We start from the raw sequence: 26,848 nt of genomic DNA on the forward strand, positions 1-26,848 counted from the left end.
GGTGTTATTCATCATATCTCAGAAACTGATTGTTGAAGTTATACGTACTGATTTGGGCTCTAAAGCCTGTGGTTAACTGGGTTATGGTACCATTAAATAAGACGTGAATTTGATATCCGCTGCGCAGCCGACCTAACCAATATCATGTTTATCAGACGTACCTGGGAATTTGTAGCTGACCCGTAAATACACCCGGATATTCACTGCCTTGATTGAAGCAGACATGTTCTTTGAAGAATGTCGCACTGTCTTCCACCCCTTTGGGAAATTCGCAACACTCGCTGGTTACACACTGATCATCAAGATTTGCCTATTGTTCACAGTCCTATCACTAAAGAAGCTGATCACACTTCTCTGTAATTGTTGTGCTGTGTCCGTTGAGATTCTTTTATTAATAAAAATGCGTAGATCAGTGTTCTTTGTTTGATATCCCAGCATTAATGTTTTCCTGGCTGGGTTTAAAGTAATCTGAAGTCAGAACAGTGCTCTACACCCTGCTTCCCTATACACAAAAGAAGTACTGACAAAGCATAGTTCCCCTGCTTGCTAAACTTCCACCATGAAGGAATGCAGAATGCTTGATTCTTGCTGTCTGGGCACAGACAACAATTCATGCTATTTTCAACATGGTATCAAAGTGGGAGCAGAATTTTCTTAATTTTCCTGCTAAGGTAAGAGATAGATTTTTTTCTGATTAAACTACACTATTTGCAACACTGGTCTCTTGCAAAGATGTGGCGTGTCTATGACACACACTGGTACTGCATCTGGAATCAATTAAAGTGTTGATGTAGAAGGCAGCAGAAGCAAGCAGAAGCAGCCCTTTCAGCCCCTTAGGGTTGAAAGGGCTGAAAGGGGCTGATAATAACAAATACAAAAAATAATAACAATAACAAATACAATAATAATAATAACAAATGCAAATCAAAGCGATTTTTTTTACAGGGTGGGAGAAAAAACAAGTATTTCAAATTTGCCCAGGGTGACCCCATCCTCGCCTGTAACCTGGGGAAGGAGTGAGAGCCTACCCGGAGGTGAAATGATTTTTAGTGAACGTGTGGGTTTTAAATGTCTAGATATGTTTATAATAGAACCAATTTAATGAGTAATAATTAATGGAAATCAAAACGATTTTCTTTGAAAAAAAAAAGTCTTTCAGTGTCGTATGGAGGCGCTTCTTGCTCACAATGGGATTTAAATTGTCAAGAAATTTTAATTCTTAAAGTACCAGCACCAGTTTAAAAAGTAATAACAATTAATGAAAGTCCAAAGGATATTTTTGAAAAAAACAACAACAATAAAACGTTTATGAGAGGGGCCCAGAGAGGTGCCCTGAGCTACAAGTAGACGCAGTGGCAGCAACACGTCTCTCTCATCTTTGATCAACCCAGCATCCCTCATACACGACCAAGTGCTGGACCATATATCCTGTTCCTAATCTTCCCAGACGGTATATAACCGCCCTTAAGGACCTCGCCAGTAAACTAAATATTACCGTCAACACAGTCGACAAAGGAGATGGAATTGTTATACTCAACACCAGTGACTACATCATCAAAATGATGTTTTTTTCCGAATGCCCATCAGCACTCAACAGTGAGACATATTCACCAAGGACTTCCTATACAAAACCAAATTCTTAGATGCACTAGTGAAGGGAAGAAACTTCTGCACTTGATATTCAGCAACTCTAAACCTGCACACAAGTATGGTTTACCTAGGACCCATAAACATAATATTCCTCTGAGACCAATCACATCAGGTATAGGCAGTGCACCACACAAATTATCAGGAGTTCTCGACAAACATCTTTCCTGCCTTCTGGGGACCATCAGCCACCCATCTAATGCATTCAGGAGACCTCAACCGTATCAGAGACCTCTTCATCCACAACAAGAAACTAAATAATTTGAACGTAACAAGCCATTGACCTTTTCCGACATACAGTCAATCTTCCTCTACCTCCTGGAGATGTCGTTAACCTGATTGAACTCAGCATTAATTTCAACTGCTTTTCTTTCAATAACAGGCTCGACAAACAAACCTATGGTATGGGAATAGGGTCCCCATCAGCGTCGTCTTAGCCAACTGGTATATGCAACACCTGGAAGCTGAACGCTTCGCCAACATCCCCACCAGCGTCACTTAGTTACGTTATGTGGACAATGTCCTCATAATAGGTAAGGCTCAACGCAGTTTAACCGGCTATCCAGTTTACACTCGAAGAAGAGTCCAGTGATAAGCCTACTAATAAAAACGATCTCACACATTTTTATTCCATTCAAGCAACTAAGACCAAAAGAGATATCATTGGGTTTTTCCTAAAAGAATACCGAATTTGCACGAGGCGTGTACATACATACACGCCGTGAACTTCCTTTATCATCAGTAGCTGCAAGAAAAGAGTCCTTCAGATCATCAGTTCTCCAGGCACCAACACCATTCCTAACACAGTTATGAACCTTCCCAACAGCCAGGTTGCTCTGAACGTTTTTAAAGTACTCACACAAACTAACACTAGAGTCGCCATCGCAACCAGTACTTCTGTACAAGATCTGAGTGGGACAAAATCGAAGAACATTGAACCAGTCAACACAGGGATTTATACTCTCCCCTACAGAAGTTGTGAGAGAATAAATACATAGGTGAAACAGCAAGAAACCTCAAAACACGTAGCAATGAGCATATTAATGTATGTTGGAACAATAACTTTGAGCAACGCCTTCGTACAACACCGGAATTCCGCCATCCACCTGATGAAATTCAACGGCGCCCGCCTAGTAATTAAAGAACTCATTTTCCATAGATGTGAATGCCTTGAATCATTATTAATCGCTGTTTCTAACACAGAATAAAGGCAGCTTCATTATCTCTGAAGTATTAGCAAGAATTCTCCTCAAAGCAACAAACCCCCGCCATCACATAGCTGTTACCACCACCACTACTACTACCACCATATTACAACTACTACTACTACTACTGCAACTACAACAATTACATTATGCTTTGCACCTCACTCTGTACCTATATATACCCTTCTGTGTCTCGGCTTGACAGAGCTCCTGAAGAGCGAAACATTGCCACAATAAAATGTCGCATTAGTTGCCATATTAAAAAGGTTAGTTCACGGTTTACAAAGTTCCATTTTGCACTTCTTAAGAACCCTTGACAAAAGTTCATCAGGGATTGGGGATTTATTTTGCTTTAATCAGCCAACCTGTTTGATTTCCATATTCCTAGTAACTGTGATATTATGCAATTTATTTTGTCCTGGCTTATTATAAAAAATAATTACTGGGATATCGTTAGTGTATTCTTGTGTGAAAATCGAGAGGAAATAATTATTAAAAATCTACCACATTTTATTCTCCTTGTCAGAAAGTTGTCCTAAGGTACTGTGAAGAGAGCCTAACTTGTCTCTGACTTTTGTTCTGTATACCTAGAAAACACCTTTCGGGTTAGTTATCGAATTATTTGCCATTTTAATTTCATAGTCCCATTTTACTTTTCTTATCCCTTTTTTTAACCTTCTTAATGTGAATATACTGATCCATGAGGTGGTCCTTACATCTTTTGACATGCATATAAATTCCCTTAAGCCCTAAAAGACGTTTGAGCCAAGTATTCATCTATTTCAACGATAACAACAGGTTTTATTACAGAAGTGAACCCTAGCCAGGAAACTTCTTCATCGTTATCCTACATAGCAACAAACCTACTTGCCCATCCCGTGCAGGTCCTTCTTAAATCCATATTTTTCTCAGCATTCCACACCTGACTAAAGGTGTTACTATGTTCCTTATATATTCTCACGGAAGACCATGATCGCTGCCACATAACACTGAATTAGAGCAACATCTCCTTAGAGACCCTCAGAAGGGTCATATTAGGATTAAGACCGGTGTTAGGACGCAGTTCCTGACGAATCAATCAATCAGATAGACTTGTTTCGCTCACTCTGTGGGCGAAACGTAGTTAATAAGGAATCTCACTGTACTGCATTTGTGTCTATCCATCGTATCGGTATTTTATGCCATTCATCTCCACTGGAGATGATGATCATAAGAGGGGTAAAGCGCCGAGTGAGAAGTATTTTCACAAACAAGAACTAGCATGGATTTAAAGATGGTAAGTCTTGTCTCACAAAGCTGCTGGAGTTCTGTGACAGAGTAACAGAAGTGAGGCAGGAGAGAGAGAAGGATGAGAGGACTATATCTTCTTAGAGTACAAGAGGGCATTTGATGCATTACCTCAATGGGACAAAAACTTAAAGAGAAAGGAGTACCTTATGGGAAGGAGATGGTCAGATGTGTCTCTGTGTGCAGAAGATATAAAATTAATGCGGAAATAAACACCGATATGAACATGAAGAGGTTACAAATAGATGTAGAAAAACTGAAAGACTGGTCAGACAACGCCAGTAAAAGCATAGTCATGAAGATTAAGGATGGGGGAAGACTGGAAACAAAGTACAGACACAAGGGATAGCGGCTGCAAACCACACTAAAAGAAAAAGACCATGGGGGAGGAGGTGATCATATCTCCCAATGCTCATATCAGCCGATTGTAGGCCATGGGCAGTGTGTTTGACAAATCTACACGCACTCACGCACACACGCACACACACACACACACACACACACACGCACACACACACACACACACACGCACACACACACACACACACACACACACACACACACACACACACACACACACACACACACACACACACACACACACACATACAACAGGCCTAGTGTTTAATCGACATGTGCCTAGGACAAAATGGTAACTAACACACGCACACGCACACACACACACACACACACGCACACACACACACACACACACGCACACACACACACACACACACACACACACACACACACACACACACACACACACACACACACACACACACACACACACACACACATACACGCACACACACACACACACACACACACACACACACACAACAGGCCTAGTGTTTAATCGACATGTGCCTAGGACAAAATGGTAACTAACACACGCACACACACACACACACACACACACACACACACACACACACACACACACACACACAACAGCCCTAGTGTTTAATCGACATGTGCCTAGGACAAAATGGTAACTAACACACGCACACACACACACATATTACAATGAATTATTATAGTCAAAAAGAAGCGGTAAACCCATTAGATATTACAATGAAACATAAATAAAATAACAAAATAAGTTGAGTGACAGAAGTAAATAAGGAAACAGTGAATTTGTACATCAGAACATAATGACAGAAACAGCGATGATGGAGCAACTTCCAGGGAGGAAGAAATGAGAATTATATGGAGAGGCTCTGAATGTTGATAATATGTTGAAAAATAATAATGTATCAGAACAACGATTCACTCTCCTTTGCATATTTTGTCCAGCAAAACATGCAAAGCAGACGCATATATATGCGTCTGGTTTGCAATAAGACGCATATATATGCATGAACACGCATATATATGCATGAACACGCATATATATGCATGAACACGCATATACATGCATGAACACGCATGTACATGCATCAACACGCATATATATGCATGAACACGCATATACATGCATGAACACGCATATATATGCATGAACACGCATATATATGCATGAACACGCATATATATGCAAGAACACGCATATATATGCATGAACACGCATATATATGCATGAACACGCATATATATGCAAGAACACGCATATATATGCATTAACACACATATACATGCATAAACACGCATATATATGCAAGAACACGCATATATATGCAAGAACACGCATATATATGCAAGAACACGCATATATATGCAAGAACACGCATATATATGCATGAGATGTGTATACCTGGTATGACCTGTCAAAGTTCTAGCTTATCGGAAAGTGGTTTAAATATAACTGTCCAGCACTGTACTGTGTGGAACATAACACTGTCCAGCACTGTACTGTGTGGAACATAACACTGTCCTGCACTGTACTGTGTGGAACATAACACTGTCCAGCACTGTACTGTGTGGAACATAACACTGTCCAGCACTGTACTGTGTGGAACATAACACTGTCCTGCACTGTACTGTGTGGAACATAACACTGTCCTGCACTGTACTGTGTGGAACATAACACTGTCCAGCACTGTACTGTGTGGAACATAACACTGTCCTGCACTGTACTGTGTGGAACATAACACTGTCCTGCACTGTACTGTGTGGAACATAACACTGTCCAGCACTGTACTGTGTGGAACATAACACTGTCCTGCACTGTACTGTGTGGAACATAACACTGTCCTGCACTGTACTGTGTGGAACATAACACTGTCCAGCACTGTACTGTGTGGAACATAACACTGTCCTGCACTGTACTGTGTGGAACATAACACTGTCCTGCACTGTACTGTGTGGAACATAACACTGTCCAGCACTGTACTGTGTGGAACATAACACTGTCCTGCACTGTACTGTGTGGAACATAACACTGTCCTGCACTGTACTGTGTGGAACATAACACTGTCCTGCACTGTACTGTGTGGAACATAACACTGTCCAGCACTGTACTGTGTGGAACATAACACTGTCCAGCACTGTACTGTGTGGAACATAACACTGTCCAGCACTGTACTGTGTGGAACATAACACTGTCCTGCACTGTACTGTGTGGAACATAACACTGTCCAGCACTGTACTGTGTGGAACATAACACTGTCCAGCACTGTACTGTGTGGAACATAACACTGTCCTGCACTGTACTGTGTGGAACATAACACTGTCCAGCACTGTACTGTGTGGAACATAACACTGTCCAGCACTGTACTGTGTGGAACATAACACTGTCCAGCACTGTACTGTGTGGAACATAACACTGTCCTGCACTGTACTGTGTGGAACATAACACTGTCCAGCACTGTACTGTGTGGAACATAACACTGTCCTGCACTGTACTGTGTGGAACATAACACTGTCCAGCACTGTACTGTGTAGAACATAACACTGTCCTGCACTGTACTGTGTGGAACATAACACTCCTGCACTGTACTGTGTAGAACATAACACTGTCCTGCACTGTACTGTGTGGAACATAACACTGTCCTGCACTGTACTGTGTGGAACATAACACTGTTAAGCACTGTACTGTGTGGAACATAACACTGTCCTGCACTGTACTGTGTGGAACATAACACTGTCCAGCACTGTACTGTGTGGAACATAACACTGTCCTGCACTGTACTGTGTGGAACATAACACTGTCCTGCACTGTACTGTGTGGAACATAACACTGTCCAGCACTGTACTGTGTGGAACATAACACTGTCCTGCACTGTACTGTGTGGAACATAACACTGTCCTGCACTGTACTGTGTGGAACATAACACTGTCCAGCACTGTACTGTGTAGAACATAACACTGTCCAGCACTGTACTGTGTAGAACATAACACTGTCCAGCACTGTACTGTGTGGAACATAACACTGTCCTGCACTGTACTGTGTGGAACATATTACTGTCCTGCACTGTACTGTGTAGAACATAACACTGTCCTGCACTGTACTGTGTGGAACATAACACTGTCCTGCACTGTACTGTGTGGAACATAACACTGTCCTGCACTGTACTGTGTATAATATAACACTGTCCTGCACTGTACTGTGTGGAACATAACACTGTCCAGCACTGTACTGTGTAGGACATAACACTGTCCTGCACTGTACTGTGTGGAACATAACACTGTCCAGCACTGTACAGTGTGGAACATAACACTGTCCTGCACTGTACTGTGTGGAACATAACACTGTCCTGCACTGTACTGTGTAGAACATAACACTGTCCAGCACTGTACTGTGTGGAACATAGCACTGTCCTGCACTGTACTGTGTGGAACATAACACTGTCCAGCACTGTACTGTGTAGAACATAACACTGTCCTGCACTGTACTGTGTAGAACATAACACTGTCCAGCACTGTACTGTGTGGAACATAACACTGTCCTGCACTGTACTGTGTGGAAAATAACACTGTCCTGCACTGTACTGTGTATAATATAACACTGTCCTGCACTGTACTGTGTGGAACATAACACTGTCCTGCACTGTACTGTGTGGAACATAACACTGTCCTGCACTGTACTGTGTATAATATAACACTGTCATGCACTGTACTGTGTGGAACATAACACTGTCCTGCACTGTACTGTGTATAATATAACACTGTCATGCACTGCACTGTGTGGAACATAACACTGTCCTGCACTGTACTGTGTGGAACATAACACTGTCCAGCACTGTACTGTGTGGAACATAACACTGTCCTGCACTGTACTGTGTGGAACATAACACTGTCCAGCACTGTACTGTGTAGAACATAACACTGTCCAGCACTGTACTGTGTAGGACATAACACTGTCCAGCACTGTACTGTGTAGGACATAACACTGTCCAGCACTGTACTGTGTAGAACATAACACTGTCCTGCACTGTACTGTGTAGGACATAACACTGTCCAGCATTGTACAGTGTAGGACATAACACTGTCCAGCACTGTACTGTGTATGACATAACACTGTCCAGCACTGTACTGTGTAGGACATAACACTGTCCAGCACTGTACTGTGTGGAACATAACACTGTCCTGCACTGTACTGTGTGGAACATAACACTGTCCTGCACTGTACTGTGTGGAACATAACACTGTCCAGCACTGTACTGTGTGGAACATAACACTGTCCTGCACTGTACTGTGTGGAACATAACACTGTCCTGCACTGTACTGTGTGGAACATAACACTGTCCAGCACTGTACTGTGTAGGACATAACACTGTCCAGCACTGTACTGTGTGGAACATAACACTGTCCAGCACTGTACTGTGTGGAACATAACACTGTCCAGCACTGTACTGTGTGGAACATAACACTGTCCTGCACTGTACTGTGTGGAACATAACACTGTCCTGCACTGAACTGTGTAGGACATAACACTGTCCTGCACTGTACTTTGTGGAACATAACACTGTCCTGCATTGTACTGTGTGGAACATAACACTGTCCTGCACTGTACTGTGTAGAACATAACACTGTCCAGCACTGTACTGTGTAGGACATAACACTGTCCTGCACTGTACTGTGTGGAACATAACACTGTCCTGCACTGTACTGTGTGGAACATAACACTGTTCTGCACTGTACTTTGTGGAACATAACACTGTCCAGCACTGTACTGTGTGGAACATAACACTGTCCTGCACTGTAATATGTGGAACATAACACTGTCCAGCACTGTACTGTGTGGAACATAACACTGTCCAGCACTGTACTGTGTAGAACATAACACTGTTCTGCACTGTACTGTGTGGAACATAACACTGTCCAGCACTGTACTTTGTGGAACATAACACTGTCCTGCACTGTACTTTGTGGAACATAACACTGTCCTGCACTGTACTGTGTGGAACATAACACTGTCCTGCACTGTGCTGTGTAGAACATAACACTGTCCTGCACTGTACTGTGTGGAACATAACACTGTCCTGCACTGTACTTTGTGGAACATAACACTGTCCTGCACTGTACTGTGTGGAACATAACACTGTCCTGCACTGTACTGTGTGGAACATAACACTGTCCAGCACTGTACTGTGTGGAACATAACACTGTCCTGCACTGTACTGTGTAGAACATAACACTGTTCTGCACTGTACTTTGTGGAACATAACACTGTTCTGCACTGTACTTTGTGGAACATAACACTGTCCTGCACTGTACTTTGTGGAACATAACACTGTCCTGCACTGTACTGTGTGGAACATAACACTGTCCTGCACTGTGCTGTGTAGAACATAACACTGTCCTGCACTGTACTGTGTAGAACATAACACTGTTCTGCACTGTACTTTGTGGAACATAACACTGTCCTGCACTGTACTGTGTGGAACATAACACTGTCCTGCACTGTGCTGTGTAGAACATAACACTGTCCTGCACTGTACTGTGTGGAACATAACACTGTCCTGCACTGCACTTTGTGGAACATAACACTGTCCTGCACTGTACTTTGTGGAACATAACACTGTCCTGCACTGTACTTTGTGGAACATAACACTGTCCTGCACTGTACTGTGTAGAACATAACACTGTCCTGCACTGTACTGTGTGGAACAAAACACTGTCCTGCACTGTACTGTGCGGAACATAACACTGTCCTGCACTGTACTTTGTGGAACATAACACTGTCCTGCACTGTACTGTGTGGAACATAACACTGTCCTGCGCTGTACTTTGTGGAACATAACACTGTCCTGCACTGTACTGTGTGGAACATAGCACTGTCCTGCCCTGTACTGTGTGGAACATAACACTGTCCAGCACTGTACTGTGTGGAACATAACACTGTTCTGCACTGTACTGTGTAGGACATAGCACTGTCCAGCACTGTACTGTGTAGGACATAACACTGTCCAGCACTGTACTGTGTAGAACATAACACTGTCCTGCACTGTACTGTGTGGAACATAACACTGTTCTGCACTGTACTGTGTAGGACATAGCACTGTCCAGCACTGTACTGTGTAGGACATAACACTGTCCAGCACTGTACTGTGTAGAACATAACACTGTCCTGCACTGTACTGTGTGGAACATAACACTGTTCTGCACTGTACTGTGTAGGACATAGCACTGTCCTGCACTGTACTGTGTAGAACATAACACTGTCCTGCACTGTACTGTGTGGAACATAACACTGTTCTGCACTGTACTGTGTAGGACATAGCACTGTCCAGCACTGTACTGTGTAGGACATAACACTGTCCAGCACTGTACTGTGTAGAACATAGCACTGTCCAGCACTGTACTGTGTAGAACATAACACTGTCCAGCACTGTTCTGTGTAGAACATAACACTGTCCAGCACTGTTCTGTGTAGAACATAACACTGTCCTGCACTGTACTGTGTAGAACATAACACTGTCCAGCACTGTTCTGTGTAGAACATAACACTGTCCAGCACTGTACTGTGTAGAACATAACACTGTCCAGCACTGTACTGTGTGGAACATAACACTGTCCAGCACTGTTCTGTGTAGGACATAACACTGTTCAGCACTGTACTGTGTGGAACATAACACTGTCCTGCACTGTACTGTGTGGAACATAACACTGTCCTGCACTGTACTGTGTGGAACATAACACTGTTCTGCACTGTACTTTGTGGAACATAACACTGTCCAGCACTGTACTGTGTGGAACATAACACTGTCCTGCACTGTAATATGTGGAACATAACACTGTCCAGCACTGTACTGTGTGGAACATAACACTGTCCAGCACTGTACTGTGTAGAACATAACACTGTTCTGCACTGTACTGTGTGGAACATAACACTGTCCAGCACTGTACTTTGTGGAACATAACACTGTCCTGCACTGTACTTTGTGGAACATAACACTGTCCAGCACTGTTCTGTGTAGAACATAACACTGTCCAGCACTGTTCTGTGTAGAACATAACACTGTCCAGCACTGTACTGTGTGGAACATAACACTGTCCAGCACTGTACTGTGTAGAACATAACACTGTCCAGCACTGTTCTGTGTAGAACATAACACTGTCCAGCACTGTACTGTGTAGAACATAACACTGTCCAGCACTGTACTGTGTGGAACATAACACTGTCCAGCACTGTTCTGTGTAGAACATAACACTGTCCAGCACTGTACTGTGTAGAACATAACACTGTCCTGCACTGTACTGTGTAGGACATAACACTGTCCAGCACTGTACTGTGTAGAACATAAAACTGTCCTGCACTGTACTGTGTAGGATATAACACTGTCCAGCACTGTACTGTGTATGACATAACACTGTCCAGCACTGTACTATGTAGAACATAACACTGTCCAGCACTGTACTGTGTATGATATAACACTGTCCAGCACTGTACTGTGTAGAACATAACACTGTCCAGCACTGTACTGTGTATGACATAACACTGTCCAGCACTGTACTGTGTAGGACATAACACTGTCCAGCACTGTACTGTGTATGACATAACACTGTCCAGCACTGTACTATGTAGAACATAACACTGTCCAGCACTGTACTGTGTATGACATAACACTGTCCAGCACTGTACTGTGTAGAACATAACACTGTCCAGCACTGTACTGTGTATGACATAACACTGTCCAGCACTGTACTGTGTAGGACATAACACTGTCCAGCACTGTACTGTGTAGAACATGACACTGTCCTGCACTGTACTGTGTAGGATATAACACTGTCCAGCACTGTACTGTGTATGACATAACACTGTCCAGCACTGTACTATGTAGAACATAACACTGTCCAGCACTGTACTGTGTATGACATAACACTGTCCAGCACTGTACTGTGTAGAACATAACACTGTCCAGCACTGTACTGTGTAGAACATAACACTGTCCAGCACTGTACTGTGTAGGACATAACACTGTCCAGCACTGTACTGTGTATGACATAACACTGTCCAGCACTGTACTGTGTATGACATAACACTGTCCAGCACTGTACTGTGTATGACATAACACTGTCCAGCATTGTACTGTGTAGAACATAACACTGTCCAGCACTGTACTGTGTAGAACATAACACTGTCCAGCACTGTACTGTGTAGGACATAACACTGTCCAGCACTGTACTGTGTAGGACATAACACTGTCCAGCACTGTACTGTGTGGAACATAACACTGTCCAGCACTGTACTGTGTGGAACATAACACTGTCCAGCACTGTACTGTGTAGAACATAACACTGTCCTGCACTGTACTGTGTGGAACATAACACTGTCCAGCACTGTACTGTGTGGAACATAACACTGTCCAGCACTGTACTGTGTGGAACATAACACTGTCCAGCACTGTACTGTGTGGAACATAACACTGTCCAGCACTGTACTGTGTAGGACATAACACTGTCCAGCACTGTACTGTGTAGAACATAACACTGTCCTGCACTGTACTGTGTATGACATAACACTGTCCAGCACTGTACTGTGTGGAACATAACACTGTCCAGCACTGTACTGTGTAGAACATAACACTGTCCAGCACTGTACTGTGTAGAACATAACACTGTCCTGCACTGTACTGTGTATGACATAACACTGTCCAGCACTGTACTGTGTAGGACATAACACTGTCCAGCACTGTACTGTGTGGAACATAACACTGTCCAGCACTGTACTGTGTAGGACATAACACTGTCCAGCACTGTACTATGTAGAACATAACACTGTCCAGCACTGTACTGTGTAGGACATAACACTGTCCAGCACTGTACTGTGTAGGACATAACACTGTCCAGCACTGTACTGTGTAGGACATAACACTGTCCAGCACTGTACTGTGTAGAACATAACACTGTCCTGCACTGTACTGTGTATGACATAACACTGTCCAGCACTGTACTGTGTAGGACATAACACTGTCCAGCACTGTACTGTGTAGGACATAACACTGTCCAGCACTGTACTGTGTAGGACATAACACTGTCCAGCACTGTACTATGTAGAACATAACACTGTCCAGCACTGTACTGTGTAGGACATAACACTGTCCAGCACTGTACTGTGTAGGACATAACACTGTCCAGCACTGTACTGTGTAGGACATAACACTGTCCAGCACTGTTCTGTGTAGGACATAACACTGTGCTGCACTGTACTGTGTAGAACATAACACTGTCCTGCACTGTACTGTGTGGAACATAACACTGTCCTGCACTGTACTGTGTGGAACATAACACTGTCCTGCACTGTACTGTGTGGAACATAACACTGTCCAGCACTGTACTGTGTGGAACATAACACTGTCCTGCACTGTACTGTGTGAAACATAACACTGTCCAGCAGTGTACTGTGTAGAACATAACAGTCTCCAGCAGTGTACTGTGTAGAGAACGATAATACCCTCTAGCACTGTATAATACTGAGAATGATAAACAGGTAAAAGACATATTAAGCAAATTTCCTGAATTTACTTGTAACAGATATGTGAACTGTAGATATAAATCCAGATGTACTCCTGTTAACCCTTTTGGTATTAATTAACAGAAGTACATCTGGATGTTCTCCCGGGGCCAAGTTCCTAGGCCTTTTGGGTATTCATATGCTCTTGCGCTACCCTCCACAGGGCGGATATAAGGTATACAATAAACCTGCCACTTCGGTGGCAAAATGTAAAATCTAAATCATGTTTCTTTTCCTGTTTACATTACACGAACGTGAAAAATCTGAAACTGGGCGGCCGAGACATTCTTAGGGTCGAAAATTTTGGAAGACAAAATAAACAAAAGCAAACAACCATTTAAAGTTATTTTTTTTGGATTATATCATAAATGTTGAAACAGTTGAGGCTGGAGTTGGAATCATCAACTGAGTATCAACTGGTTGATGTACAGTGTACATACTGTTATTAAGACAATCCTTCCTTCTAAATTGTAATAATTAAGACAATCCTTCCATCTTTATTGTAAGTTGATTTTCCAAATACTATTTTCATCATATTTCTCGACTTACATTATTAACCTAGGTCGAGTTTGGTTAGTAATGCATAAAGTCGTGTAACAGGAAGGAGGAAGCTATCGTGCGCTCTCTTCAATATAGTCAGATAATCACTGTTTAAGACCAATGAAGCAGTTACCTATCCGGCTATCTTTGCAACACCACTCACTAAACCCTTATGAAACCTAAACCCATGCAGACTCTCATATACTTTCAATAGATGGTGCAGTTTGAAGTCAACGAATTCGTTATACTTCTTCGGCGACTGAACCAGGACGTCCAGTTGACAAGGCAACCAAGATAGTAATAGCAGTGATAGTGGAAGTAGAGGGCTGCGATAATCACGACAGAACTGGTAGTAAACAAACCATGGAACGGCAAGTGAATCGTAAAACTCCAGGCCAAGCCTGTAAGCCACTGGGCCTGCTGGCCCAGGGGTAAACCTCCATAGGGAGGTTTATTTACAATCGTGTCATTACGATTTCGTGAGCCTTGAGAGCTGGTAATAAAGAAATGTAGAACCAGTGGTACACACAGTTCTGAGTACGGCAGCTGAGCAACACAGGTGGTTAAATATCAGTGCTGATTTAACAAAGGTAGTTGTAGCACACGTCATCCATTCGCTTCCCTCTCTCCCGTAAATTCTATGCCTTTTTTCCCGATGTAATGTAGTATAATTTCCCCTCCCTCTCATTCCATGCCGGCAGTGACCGGTATGTAAACACTCTCCTAGATAATACACGATAGTTCTTTTATCTATGTAGATACAGAGAGTTGTTTTTAACAGGAAGTCTCAGTATGGACTTCCAAGTCCTCTACTATCTTTTTTCCCGTGCACTCTCTTTCTTTCTCATTGTTTCTTGCTTGACTATTTTATTTCTCACGAGAGAACACTCCTACAATAAATGCTTGTCCTTATATCCTGCTTTCCTTTGAGAAAATAGTAATAAGGGTCAGAGAAATGCAAATAGTAACAAGAGTAAAGGGGCACTGTACCAGGCTTACTGGCTCGTCATTATGTTAACAAACCTTTCAACAATAGTTACCCAAGTATTGGGTATTTGTTATTCACCTACTGATCCATGCTAAAAAGGACTTAGTACAACGCCAGACCATTATAAACCCCTCATAAATAGTGCAATATTGACCGAAAAATGTAAATAATCAAATGAACGTAAACAAGAGGTGTTGACATAGCGAAGTTAGACCTCTGTACCGCATGCTGAGGGCCATAAATTGTTCCATGATATTGTTTAAGATGTACAACTGAGAACAGGTCAGGTAAACTTTTTTTTTTTTTACCAATCTAGTTATAGCTGCCGTGTTCCGCTACACTATGTTCACGTGTCTTCAGACACGCCGCATTTTCGTGCCTGGGGTCTGAGACCGACACCTGTCGTTCGGTTGAAGGTGTCCCGTGGTTCACTTGACAACGCTTTTGCCTTACACTCTAAGTCCTCGTGGTTCAATCCCCGGCACGGGTGAAAACGTTAGGCATTTTTTCTTATACCTGCCGTCCCTGTTCACCTAGCAGTAAGTAGGTACCTGGGTTATTCCGTGTTAAAAAATCCTAAAAAAGCTGACGAGGGATGACGAAGTTCGGGTCATCGAGGAAAGTTTAGTGGGAGAAGGTAAAGGTGGTTTTTGAGTGCTAGGGACTTGGACATCTAACAGGCTTGTGTGAGCGAGTTAGAATGGGGTAAGTGGAGGTAAGTGGTTTATGACTTGACGCCCTGTTGGAATGAGAACAAGGTAACATTTATGAAAGGATTCGGGGAAACCAGGTAGCCGGACTTGAGTCCTGGAGGTGGGAAGCCTAGTGCCTGCACTCTGAAGGATGGATGGAGATAGGCAGTTTGGAAGGTCATGGGAGCTGTGATGTTGGCACTTTTCTGGCCAGACAGTGAATTAATGAATGATGGTGAACGTTTTAATTCGGGGCGCCCTACCCCGCCGGGAGGTGGCTGGCTTGTTAAAATAATAATAATAATAATAATAATAATAATAATAATAATAATAATAATAATAATAATAACTGTTATTATTATTATTATTGTTGTTGTTTCCCAAATAATACTTTAGTGGAAATAAGACAAACACGCTGTTTAATTTACTCATTACAAGGGACGTGTCGCTAACGCTGAGCTTAGGTAAGGGAAGATTCGCCAGGAAACAGAACAAGTGGCATCAACTCACAAACCGGTGAAGCTGGTCAGGAAAGATCAGCAAATGTACTGTATAACCCAGTGAGTAGCGGTGAGTTGATGACACCCGGTCATTCTGTGCTCATCAGTAATAATTTGATTCACAACCACAGTCTATAATTTAGCTGAATTTCTTGCCTGAGGTCTAGAGAGTGAGAATTAATGTGGTGTGACTTGCCTCTTGTTCTTCACAACAACCACTGCTCTCTAGTCAATATTTTCTTACCCTCCCTTGCCAGATTTAGTCAGATTTATATACTTGTGAGCGAAACGTCTCTAATAAATGTTCTAAATAACCATATGTGTTTCCATTCCATTATGTGAGTGTCTTGTAATATTACATATTCAGATGCCTGTGTTGCAATGAGAAGTTAACAGTCTTAATGCCTTATTTCAAGATTAGAGATGCATTACAGACTCGCGAAATTGTAATGACACGATTGTAAACAAACCATACCACGGGAGGGGATTGTACTCATGGCGAGTGAGTTCAAATCCGCATTTGATATCGCAGACAGAACTGTTATACTACATGAACTAGTCAGAATGAATATTGATGGTAGCTTTCTCTGTTGGATAATAGGATACCTGTCAAATAGAGTATCCTCTGTCCTTTACCAAGGCTTTAGAAGCGAGTCTAAAGAAATGTCCCACGGTACACCGCAGGGAGGAGTTCTCGGTCCCATGCTATTTAATATTCTGATTAATGCTCTCCTAAATGCTCTACCTGCCTCACTTAAATATATAACTATAAGCTCTGGTGGCCTGGTGGTTAACGCTCTCGCTTCACACGGTGAGGGCCTGGGTTCGATTCCCAGCCAGAGTAGAAACATTGGACGTGTTTCTTTCCACCTGTTGTCTATGTTCCCCATCAGTAAAATGGGTACCTGGGTGTTAGTCGACTGGTGTGGGTCGCATCCTGGGACACTGACCTAAGGAGGCCTGGTCACAGACCGGGCCGCGGGGGCGTTGACCCCCGGAACTCTCTCCAGATGAACTCCAGATATGCTAATGACATCATGATTCATACAACAGGGCGTAAGAAGAAGTCAACCATTCTTAATGAAGTTCAAGCAATTTGTAATCGATTAGGCCTTATAATATCTTCACCTAAAACAAAGATTAGCTACGTTAATCTTACAGATACCTTGGTGTAGATGTACCCTTTAAAAAATACACTATACCACAATTAAATAAGAAATGCAAAGATATGCTAAATGCTCTTAAAGCTGTTGCTGGCTACCATCCCAACTATGGTGGTAATATGACTCACGAAATCGTAATGACACGATTGCAAACAAACCATACCTGCATTTGTGGTCACAGTGGTGCCTATGCTAACCTTCCTATGGTGTAGAAATATACCAAGTTGGATGAATCTTATTGTGGCTAGCTGGTCCAGTGGCTAACGCGACGGTCTGGAGTTTTGAGACTCTCTGATCGCGGGTTCTATCCCCGCCCGTGGTATGGTTTTTTTTATGGTGGTAATGTTGCTGGCTACAACCCCAACTATGGTGCTAATTTGAGAATCGTGAGAATGATGTACATAGCCTATGTTAGGTCCTTAATTGATTATATACACTGATGGATCTTAACAGGAGTCTTCTGGCAGGACTGAATCTGCTCTTGTTACCACCTCCCTAGTTAAAATCGATAATAAATTTGTTGAACTAGGCATAAGAATTAACAACTGGGCATTTACACTACAAACTGAATTGTTTGCAATCCTAATGGCGCTAAAGCTAACTTATGACACTGAGCTTGATTCTATTAACATTACTAATTCTATGTCATCACTGAAGGCTCTTGACTCATATAATAACTCCAACAACATGCTCATTGGAGAAGCCAGATATAAAAACTAAAAAATCCGGGAAAGGGAATTAATGTACAATTGCTATGGATCCCATCACATATTGGATTATTCCTTCATGATAAAGTTGATATGTTAGCCAAGAAGAGTACCCAGAAGGTATATCTGTGTCTCGCATTAGGAATAATATTAGGAGAGAAATAATGAAAATGATTGTTATAGGAATGCAGTTAGAAGCCTGAGTAGATCTATAACCCACTATGATAACATGAACGTAGATAAGTATGTTTATTGAGCAACTTGCAATGTAAACAAACTGAATGATGTTGTAGTGGCCAGGCTTAAGCTTGGTTTCAAGTACACAGATGATGATCAAACCATATGCAAATTATATGGTCAGGCATATGGTCACTGTCTTGAACACTATGTGCTTTATTGTCAATTTATTGAGGAATATAGAGATAGACAGTATAATAAGAACATAAGAACATAAGAAAGCAGGAACACTGCAGCAGGCCTATTGGCCCATAATAGGCAGGTCCTTCATAAACCATCCCACTAACAGAATATTTGCTCAACCCAATTTTCAATGCTCCCCAAGCAATAAGCTTTCATAATTCTGTTCACTCATGCGCAAGTCCCACTCAAATCATATCGTGTATGTGGGGAAGTACCCTGGCTGGCTTGTGTGAGGAATTTTTATCATGTTTCTCGCCTTCTTTACCAAAGGGCTGGCACTAGGAGCTTTCTTTTTGCCCATGGTAGCTTATTTACCAGTCGCAAGCACAAACAACAATGGATTATTACGAAATTTATCGTATGAACGCGTGATGTGATCGTCACTCGCCAATAAATAATGCCACACTGACTGGGAATGGTGTGTGGGGCACCATTGTGTGCGTGCGGACGCTGGGAGGCAGCTCGTACGTGTTACAGACGAGTGACGATGTGTGAGGCAAATGACGATCCACAAGGCAATATTTCGGCGAAAAAACGTTACGATTGGTGAATATATCAAGATATCTTATTAACGAACATAAGATAACAAATATACTAAGCAAATTTGCTTAGTAACAGATAAGTGAACTGTAGATATTAATCCAAATATACTCCAAGTTTCTAGGCCTTTGCTCTTGCGCTACCGTCCACAGGATGGATATGGAGTGCACAATAAACTAGCCACTTCGGTGGCATAATCTAAAAAATCTGTTCTCTGCACCTCATTTGGATTTATTAACTCGTGGATTCTTTCAACCAGCTTGAACAGCTTTTCTCAGGTTCTGATTAATATGATATTCGGGAGAGCAATGAATTCACACTTGAAACAATTGCCACAGACATTAATCATGGAATTAACCATCCGATTTTTTTAGTACGTGACTAGGTTACAGACCGTTATTTTTTAGCCCTGTATTTATTAAATAATATTGATTAAAAGCAGAATTATTAATTTTCTATCTGATGACCAAACTCACTATCTTAGTGCTTCCTGACATGCCTATAACACCAAACTCGAAACTTTACTGCGTGATTTTCTAGTACTATGAACCAAATTTAGGTTAAATCTGCTTAGGATTTCCTTTGTTCACGAACTTTAAGACAAACTTAAAAGTAACATTCCCTTAACACCTACAAGTTCTACTATTAGTAGTATGTTCTTGACTTTACTTCGTGGGATTTATACCAAGCATTCCCAGATCCTAGGTATTCTGTAGAATTAATACCTATTAAATTAGAAACTTGCAAATTCCAAAATTTCAACCTTGACAACATAATCGTGGTTTGTTTTGATGTAGATAGTTTGTTTACTTGAGTTAATGTCATTAAAATAGGGTTTTCGTATGCAAAATCTCGGAGAGGGATCCCAAATTTTCTCATTCCTAGGATATGGCCCTAAGAGTCAGTGAACTGTTTCCAAGACTGGGGTCGCCCTTATCGCGGTTAGTGTTAGGTAAAGTTCGTCAGGATACAGTACAAGTGTTTCCAGACGCGGGTCTTAGGCAGATGACCCGCCGTTGGAGCTTACGGTCATCTGACTGAGGCCTCTCGCTGGCTTACTGGTCCACCCCTTTAAATGTATGGTCATAGTTAAAACCATTTGTTGCCCTTATCGCCTGCCTGTCTTGCATCGTACACAGTTTGGCTTCGATCTCACTTGGCTATGTTACTCGTGCACTTCTTCGTATCTTTGTGCACTAAGTAGATAGATTAATTTTAAAAATAAATATGGAGGGAATGACCAGGTTCCATTTATGAACAACCATATGAGAGTATGAATGACATGTATAACGACGATCACTTTAGTTAATTACATTCGCATAGATTGAATAATATGAGGCTCATTCCGTCGCCCATAGCTTTATCAAGCCACAATAAACATACCAGAGCAACCTTGAGAGCGTATAATATATATATATATATATATATATATATATATATATATATATATATATATATATATATATATATATATATATATATACAGCTGGCTGAAGGAGACCCGAACCTACGAACCTTGGAACAAGGTACGCAGTGCCTTACCATTCTCACCACACTGGACCAATACCTTGGCGTCCAGCTTGCGCTAGACGTTTGATCCACGGCAGCCAGCTTTCAGGGAGAAGGCTTACAGCTTTTCATCTCATCCCCTGCATGCATCAGCCTTACTAGAGATTTTAACAATGCAAGGAATTCGCAAGAGCAGGTGAAATATACACAAACACTGATCTCTGGCTGAAGGAGACTCGAACTTGTATATATGTATATGTATATGTCGTGCCGAATAGGCAGAACTTGCGATCTTGGCTTAAATAGCAACGCTCATCTTGCCATATAGGACAAGTGAAAATTTGTGTATGCAATAATTTCGCCAAAATCATTCTGAACCTAAAGAAAAAAATACATTTCACTGTGCTTGTTTAGTATTAAATTATTGTAAACAAATCTAAAATATATTTATTTGGGTTAGGCTAAAATAAATTGTTCTTGTTATAATAAGGTTAGGTAAGTTTTCTAAGTTCCTTTTGGTGCAAAATTATAAATTTTTACATCAACATTAATGGAAAAAATTTATCTTTAAACGTATAAGAGAAAATTTTAGAAAGGACTTAATTTTAAATGACTTCTTGCTAATTGACCAGTTTTACATATTCGGCACGACATATATATATATATATATATATATATATATATATATATATATATATATATATATGAAATATATATAAATATATATATGAAAATAAGAAAAAAATTTGGAGTGAGTTAAACAAGTTAAGAAAGCCTAGAGAACGAATGGATTTGTCAGTAAAAAACAGAGTAGGGGAGTTAGTAGATGGGGAGATGGAGGTTTTGAGTAGATGGCGAGAATATTTTGAGGAACTTTTAAATGTCGACGAAGAATGGGAGGCGGTAATTTCATGCACTGACCAGGGAGGTATACCATCTTTTAGGAGTGAAGAAGAACAGGATGTGAGTGTAGGGGAGGTGCGTGAGGCATTACGTAGAATGAAAAGGGGTAAAGCAGCTGGAACTGACGGGATCATGACAGAAATGTTAAAAGCAGGGGGAATATAGTGTTGGAGTGTGTGGCATGCAAAGAGTACGTAACGTTTATTCGGCGCATGTACACACCCTCATTCACAGGCTATCTCCCCCAACCAGCGAACCAGGTAACTGAGGGTTGACGATGGGGCCCCGTCGTTCAACCAGTAACCAGGTTCCAGCCAATAAGAAGATGGTTTTGGCAATCGCAGAGGTTATGTGGGTAGCACTCTCCTGTCTGCCCTTGTCATTCCCATTCTAGAGTTGGTTGAAGCACGGTCTGCTCTCTAGTGGCTTCTATTCTGCCTTGCTTACCGTGGAGTGCACTAATACCTATCAGTGTACATACTTCTGTTCTAAATTGGTGAAGAATAATATAAGTCAAAACTTTTCTGCTGTGTTTATTTTGCTCCCTTTACACCCAGGATAACTGGCCATTTGGAATACTGGGTTGTAATAGTGGTTGGTATTTTTGTTTAATAAATGTATGAAAGAGGGGAAGGTACCTAGGGATTGGAAGAGAGCATGTATAGTCTCTTTATATAAAGAGAAGGGGGACAAAAGATATTGTAAAAATTATAGAGGAATAACTTTACTGATTATACCAGGAAAGTGTACGGTAGGGTTATTGTTGAAAGAATTAGAGGTAAGACAATGTAGGATTGTGGGTGAGCTAGGAGGTTTCAGAGTGGGTAGGGGATGTGTAGATCAAGTGTTTACATTGAAGCATATATGTGAGTAGTATTTAGATAAAGGTAGGGAAGTTTTTATTGCATTTATTGATTTAGAAAAGGCATATGATAGAGTGGATAGGGGAGCAATGTTGCAGATGTTGCAAGTATATGGAATAGGTGGTAAGTTACTAAATGCTGTAAAGAGTTTTTATGAGGATAGTGAGGCTCAGGTTAGGGTGTGTAGAAGAGAGGGAGAATACTTCCCGGTAAAAGTAAGTCTTAGACAGGGATGTGTAATGTCACCATGGTTGTTTAATATATTTATAGATGGGGTTGTAAAAGAAGTAAATGCTAGGGTGTTCGGGAGAGGGGTGGGATTAAATTATGGAGAATCAAATTCAAAATGGGAATTGACACAGTTGCTTTTTGCTGATGATACTGTGCTTATGGGAGATTCTAAAGAAAATTGAGTAAGGTGATGAGGGTATCAAATGATTTAGATAAAGAAAAACTGGATATCAAATTGGGGAGAAGGAGTATGGAAGAAGTGAAGGCTTTCAGATACTTGGGAGTTGACGTGTCGGCGGATGGATTTGTGAAGGATGAGGTTAATCATAGAACTGATGAGGGAAAAAAAGTGAGTGGTGCGTTGAGGTATATGTGGAGACAAAAAACGTTATCTATGGAGGCAAAGAAGGGAATGTATGAAAGTATAGTAGTACCAACACTCTTATATGGGTGTGAAGCTTGGGTTGTAAATGCAGCAGAGAGGAGACGGTTGCAGGCAGTAGAGATGTCCTGTCTAAGGGCAATGTGTGGTGTAAATATTATGCAGAAAATTCGGAGTGTGGAAATTAGGAGAAGGTGTGGAGTTAATGAAAGTATTAGTCAGAGGGCTGAAGAAGGGTTGTTGAGGTGGTTTGGTCATTTAGAGAGAATGGATCAAAGTAGAATGACATGGAGAGCATATAAATCTGTAGGAGAAGGAAGGCGGGGTAGGGGTCGCCCTCGAAAAGGTTGGAGGGAGGGGGTAAAGGAGGTTTTGTAGGCGAGGGGCTTGTACTTCCAGCAAGCTTGTGTGAGCGTGTTAGATAGAAGTGAATGGAGACGAATAGTATTTGGCACCGGTTATTTTTATATAGCCGGACTTGAGTCCTGGAAATGGGAAGTACAATGCCTGCACTCTAAAGGAGGCGTTCGGAATATTAGCAGTTTAGAGGGATATGTTATGTATCTTTATAGGTATATGCTTCTAAGCTGTTGTGTTCTGAGCACCTCTGCAAAAACAGTGATTATGTGTGAGTGAGGTGAAAGTGTTGAATGACAATGAAAGTATTTTCTTTTTGGGGATTTTCTTTCTTTTTTGGGTCACCCTGTCGTGCCGAATATGTAAAACTGATCAATTAGCAAGAACTCATTTAAAACTAAGTCCTTTCTAAAATTTTCTCTTGTACGTTTAAAGATATATTTTTTTCATTAATGTTAATGTAAAAATTTTTAATTTTGCACCAAAAGAATCTTAGAAAACTTACCTAACCTTATTATAACAATAACAAATTATTTTAGCCTAACCCAACTAAATATATTTTAGATTTGTTTACAATAATTTAATACTAAACAAACACAGTGAAATATATTTTTTTTCGTTAGGTTCAGAATGATTTTGGCGAAATTATTGCATACACAAATTTTCACTTGTCCTATATGGCAAGATGAGCGTTGCTATTTAAGCCAAGATCGCAAGTTCTGCCTATTCGGCACGACATATATATATATATATATATATATATATATATATATATATATATATATATATATATATATATATATATATATATATATATATATATGCAATAAGATCACAGTAAACAGGTGATTTCAAAATATGCAAAACAACCACTCTGAAAGAATAGAGAAATTCCAAGCGCTTTCGTGACTACTCACATTATCGTGAGTAGTCACGAAAGCGCTTGGAATTTCTCTATTCCTTCAGAGTGGTTGTTTTGCATATATATACACATATATATATATATAATATATATATATATATGTATATAAGTTAGGAGGAGGTGCGGGAGTACCAAAACTGTTGTCCAGAGGGCTGAGGAAGGGTTGTTGAGGTGGTTCGGACATGTAGAGAGAATGGAGCGAAACAGAATGACTTCAAGAGTGTATCAGTCTGTAGTGGAAGGAAGGCGGGGTAGGGGTCGGCCTAGGAAGGGTTGGAGGGAGGGGGTAAAGGAGGTTTTGTGTGCGAGGGGCTTGGACTTCCAGCAGGCATGCGTGAGCGTGTTTGATAGGAGTGAATGGAGACAAATGGTTTTTAATACTTGACGTGCTGTTGGAGTGTGAGCAAAGTAACATTTATGAAGGGATTCAGGGAAACCGGCAGGCCGGACTTGAGTCCTGGAGATGGGAAGTACAGTGCCTGCACTCTGAAGGAGGGGTGTTAATGTTGCAGTTTAAAAACTGTAGTGTAAAGCACCCTTCTGGCAAGACAGTGATGGAGTGAATGATGGTGAAAGTTTTTCTTTTTCGGGCCACCCTGCCTTGGTGGGAATCGGCCGGTGTGATAATAAAAAAAAATAAAAATATATATATATATATATATATATATATATATATATATATATATATATATATATATATATATTTCTTTCTTTCAACACACCGGCCATATCCCACCAAGGCAGGGTGGCCCAAAAAGAAAACCGAAAGTTTCTCTTAAATTTAGTAATTTATACAGGAGAAGGGGTTACTAGCCCCTTGCTCCCGGCATTTTAGTCGCCTCTTACAACACGCATGACTTACGGAGGAAAAATTCTGTTCCACTTCCCCATGGAGATAAGGAAATAAACAAGAACAAGAACTAGAAAGAAAATAGAAGAATACCTTGAGGTTTGTGTATATTTATGCTTGTACATGTATGTGTAGTGTGACCTAAGTGTAAGTAGAAGTAACAAGACATACCTGAAATCTTGCATGTGTATGAGACAGACAAAAGACACCAGCAATCCTACCATCATGTAAAACAATTACAGGTTTTCGTTGTACACTCACTTGGCAGGACGGTAGTACCTCCCTGGGTGGTTGCTGTTTACCAACCTACTACCTAGGGTATATATATATATATATATATATATATATATATATATATATATATATATATATATATATATATATATATATATATATATATATATATATATATATATATATATATATATATTGTTTTTTTCATTAACGCAACGGCCGTCTCCCACAAAGGCAGGGTGGCCCTGAAGAGAAAAGCTTTCATCATCATTCACTCCATCACTGTCTAGCCAGAGGGGTGCTTTACACTACAATTATAAAACTGCAACATTAACACTCCTCCTTCAGAGTGTAGACAATGTACTTCCCATCTCCAGGACTCAAGTCCGGCCTACCGGTTACCCTGAATCCCTTCATAAATGTTACTTTTGCTCACACTCCAACAGCACGTCAATTATTAAAAACCATTTGTCTCCATTCATTCATATCTAACACACTCATGCAAGCTTGCTGGAAATCCAAGCCCCTCGCACACAAAACCTCCTTTACCCCCTCACTTTCCTAGGCCGACCCCTACCCCGCCTTCCCTCCACCACAGATTTTTACACCATCGAAGTTATTCTATTTTGTTTCATTCTCTTTACATGTCCGAACCACCTCACCAACCCCTCCACAGCTCACTGGATAATAATTTTGGAAATCCCGCACCTCCTCCTAATTTCCAAACTACGAATTCTCTGCTTTATATTCACACAACACATTGCTTTTAGACATGACATCTCCACTGCCTCCAGCCTTCTCCTTGTTGCAACATTCATCACCCATGCTTTACACCAACATAAGAGCGTTGGTATAAATATACTCTCATACATTCCCCTTTTTACTTCCAGACTCCTAAGTGTATCACTCACCTTTTTTCCCTTATCAATTCTATGATTCACCTCATCTTTCATAGACCCATCTGCTGACACGTCCACTCCCAAATATCTGAATATATTCACCTCCTC

The sequence above is a fragment of the Cherax quadricarinatus genome, chromosome 35, assembly GCF_038502225.1.
Source record: "Cherax quadricarinatus isolate ZL_2023a chromosome 35, ASM3850222v1, whole genome shotgun sequence".
Classification (NCBI taxonomy): domain Eukaryota; kingdom Metazoa; phylum Arthropoda; class Malacostraca; order Decapoda; family Parastacidae; genus Cherax; species Cherax quadricarinatus.